The following is a 4332-nucleotide window of genomic DNA, read 5'->3' as shown; positions in this document are numbered from 1 at the left end:
CCTCAACTCCCGAAACACACCAAGCTATCTAGTGTGGAATTTGGGACGAGTCTTTTCTCTGGAAGCAGATGGATCCTATGAGTGCCGATCGACGTGCTGACCCTTTAATCCATAAAAGCCGAGCTGTGTACCAAACACCGAGGTGCTGACCTGTACCTTCTGCAGAGAATCATAAGACTGATCCCGCCATGCTCGCTCTTTTTATCCACCTCACTGGGGAACGTGTCCTTTCTGCCCCAATGCTCACACGGATGAGAAGGAGGATAATTGCAGCCGTTTGTCCTGCACGGGTCAAGAAGAAGGCCACGGGTTCAGTTCAGAGTTGCTTGTCTAGGAATGTGAGCATGACTGAGAGAGTGCGCCTGTTGGGTTCTTGTATATAGGGTTTGGATAAAGAGGAGACCAATCTTCATGTACATAGAACCTAATGGAATTTCAGTAGAAATGTAACGGTGTTACAGGAAAACAATCAACAAGGAAGTGATGTAATGAAGGAGTTTTTTAATAGCAGTATATCCCCAGAGAGTTTCATTTCTTTTATTCCACAACCATCTTTCCAACACTAGCAAATTTTCAGGACTTTTTTCCCTCTTTTTATTGTTATACTTAACATTGAAACATGTCGCTTCTAAACAGTCGATTCTTCACCAGCCTTTTCATTTTTTCTCTCTCACAATAGTTTGTCATGTTACAGAGAAACCTGGTGCACCGTGTCGTTCAATATTTGCATAAAGTTCAACTTTTTACCAACTTTGACGTGTCGCTAATCGCAGGCATGTAGCCACAACGCTTGCTGTTGCTCATGTCACAGGAAGTTGCAGCTCTTTTTGAAAATTATCTTTTTGAGTTAAAGATAACATATGAATTCGGCTCACAATTAGAGCAGCACCTTTTAAACATAAACTCATTCTTATGTACAAATCTAAATCTGAGTCTCATACACTATATTGCCAAAAGTATTGGGACACCCTTCCAAATCATTGACTTCAGGAGCTGTATTTCAGGGGTTGGACTCGGCCCCTTAGTTCTAGTGAAAGGAACTCTTAATGCTTCAGCTTCATACCAAGATATTTTGGACAATTTCATGCTCTTTGTGGGAACAGTTTGGGGATGACCCCTTCCTGTTCCAACATGACTGCACACCAGTGACCAAAGCAAGGTCCATAAAGACATGGATGAGTGAGTTTGGTGTGGAGGAACTTGACTGGCCTGCACAGAGTCCTGACCTCAACCCCATAGAACACCTTTGGGATGAATTAAAGCGGAGACTGTGAACCAGGCCTTCTCATCCAACATCAGTGCCTGACCTCACAAATGTGCTTCTAGAGGAATGGTGAAAAATTCCCATAATCCTAAACCTATTTTTTCCTCCATTCTCAGAGGCATTTTATGCTTCTTACGTATGAAGTTTCACACCGGTCAGTTTACATGTGTTCTACAAGACAATCCTATATACACAAATACACATCCTCCTGCTGTATGGAAACTGGAAAAGTCTAGTGGCGGTATTTTGGCAGCAGAAAAAGATTCTTGATGGTCTGCAGAGTAAAAAATGCGCCTCGGAGAGAAGCAGCTCGAATGCACACAGACTCCATGCCGACTAAATGAAGTTTGTCGATGGTAAATCTAGCAGGAGGGGGAAACTGGACGTGTCCCAAATGTTGGGGAAAGAAATTCCCCCTCCATTCACCCGGACAGCACACACACACACACACACACACACACTTATCTTTTGTTCCACTCAGCAAACAGTGTGTGTAGTCTGTGAGAACTGAAAACAGACTCTTGTTTGTTTTAATGAAGGATGACAGGTGCAGAAATCTCAACTCACTTATTAACTTTATCAGTAACTAAATCAAATCCAACCACTTTTATTTTCCAACTTTTAAAAAATGTGTTTAAATTAGCAGTTAATAATAATAATAATAATAATAATAATAATGCAGAGATAAAGAGAAATGTTTCAAATAAAGGCAATTATTTAGTAGATTAGTGGATATCATTAATAAATTTATTTTTTAGTTTTATTTATTATTAATATTATTATTTTTAAGTAATTATTCTTTTTGTTTAGTAATGTTGTAATTTGTTGAAATTCAAGGCAGATCATCACTAAACAGTTTTATTTATTTATTTGTTTGTTTATTTGTTTATTTATTTTAACGCCATCATAGTTTGGAATTTTGTAGCTGTATAATAATGAAGCAATTGTTAAAAAAAAATTAATCTAAACTATATTCTAAAATAAACTTTAGCTTACTGTAATTTGGTCATTATTAAATTTTATAATAGTAAGTAGCAGGAAATAAAAAAGCATGCTGTTTTCTGTTTTGTTTGGTTTGCATCCAAAAATGTAATACCAAAATAGAAAAAGGCTTCTAGGAAAATAGTTTTAACAAAATATTTGCATTTTATTATTATTTTTTAATTAGATTAGGATATTAAAATTTTTTGTTGTCTAGTAATAATGAGCTAATTGTTCAAATTTAGTTAAAATTGTTTTAAAAACATAAATAAATTCTGTATTTTACTTCTATGTATTTATTTGTATGTGCCTTTTTTTTATAGGTTTTATTTTTGTTTTTAAAATACTTTAATTATATAGTTTATAAATGCAGAAAGAATCTTTTTAAATCTATTAAAAATAAGTTAATTGATTTAAATAGATCTCCATCACCTGTAAGTAGAAGAGTAAGAGAGCTTTCAGAGATCACATCTCCAGATACTTTTATAAAGTCTTGTTGAATTTGTGTGAAATCTCACTGTTTGAAATCATTCTCTGAGTCAGTCGCCATGGGAACAGAGCCAGAGTTTGTTTACATTTTAAAAAGGTCTTCTTTATTTTCACTGTGGCTAATAATTAAAGCCCAGTGTAACGCTGAGGGATAAATTCTACACTCTCACTCAGACAGCTGGGGATTAGTCACGGCTACTTGTAGCTGAAAAGTACAGCGAATGGGATCGTAAATATTTCTATTCCAGCCGAATATTTGGAGTGACGTATTGAATGGCGACAAAAGACCGGAAACCGAACCGCTAACAGAAATAATGAAAAGTGTTTCCCTTACCTCAAGCCATGTTCTTCTGTTTTCTCTTCTCTATTACACACATACACACACACACACACACCAGCTTCAGCCTTGTTAATTAGCTGCTAACTGAATCACGTGTGTTTGTAGAAGGCAAGAAGTTACTCCAGGTTCAGGATGGAGAACCAGCAGCTTTCAACGTGGAACAGTGAAGTGACTAGCTGTCTGTTTTTTCATGTGATTTTAACACATTTTATTTATTTTTTACATATGATTTTTTCACATGATTCATTTGTTTTCAGATCATGATTCTGTGCACCTGATTCCTTTCATTTCACATATGATTCTTTACACACAATTCATTTATTTTTTGTAATAATACCCATTATTCATTTACTTTCCCATGTGATTCTTTTACACATGATCGTTTACTCTCACATGTGATTCTTTCACATGATTCATTTATTTTCAAATATGATTCTGTGCACATGATTCCTTTCATTTCACATATGATTCTTTACACATTATTTATTTAGTTTTTGTGTAATTTATACACAATTCTTACTTTCCCATGGGATTACACAAGATCGTTTACTCTTACATATGATTCTTTACACACGATTCATTTATCTTTTGTAATTATCACATGATTCGTTTACTCTCACATGTGATTCTTTCACATGCTTTGTTTATTTTCACATGTGCTTTATTTTGTTTACATTAACCATGTGGGGGGAGGGGGGTCATGTAAAATGAAAATAAACAAAACAAAACACACACACACACACACATACACACACACACACAAATGAATCATGTGAAAGAATCATATATAGAAAACAGAATCACGCGTGAATCAAAGAGTCGCATGTAAAAATGAATGAATCATGTGGGGGAAAATGGTGACTTCGACTTGAAAATAAAGTCAAATGTGTTTAAATATCACATGTGGAAATAAATGGATAAATAAATGGAAAAAAAATTGAATCACTTGGGATCATCAAAACATGTGGGACAGATGTGAAATTTAGCTCGCGTCATTTTTTTTTTTGTTAGAGACTGTGAGCTGTTCCCAAATTTAATTAAGTACACACACACACACACACACACAGTCGAAACTGCTGATGTTGCACGTTTTGTGATTAGGGAAACGTTATTCTAATTTAAGATGCGTTCATGAGTTTATTGTGGGTGTGCACGAGCAGACCCCCTGGGGGGGGCACTGAGAGAGAGAGAGAGAGAGAGAGAGAGAGACAGACAGACAGACAGAGAGAGAGAGAGAGAGAGAGAGAGAGAGAGAGAG

Source organism: Hemibagrus wyckioides, linkage group LG01, assembly GCF_019097595.1.
Source record: "Hemibagrus wyckioides isolate EC202008001 linkage group LG01, SWU_Hwy_1.0, whole genome shotgun sequence".
In the NCBI taxonomy this organism is placed as follows: Eukaryota; Metazoa; Chordata; class Actinopteri; order Siluriformes; family Bagridae; genus Hemibagrus; species Hemibagrus wyckioides.
The sequence above is the reverse complement of the archived record's forward strand: the minus strand, read 5'-3'. Positions refer to the sequence as shown.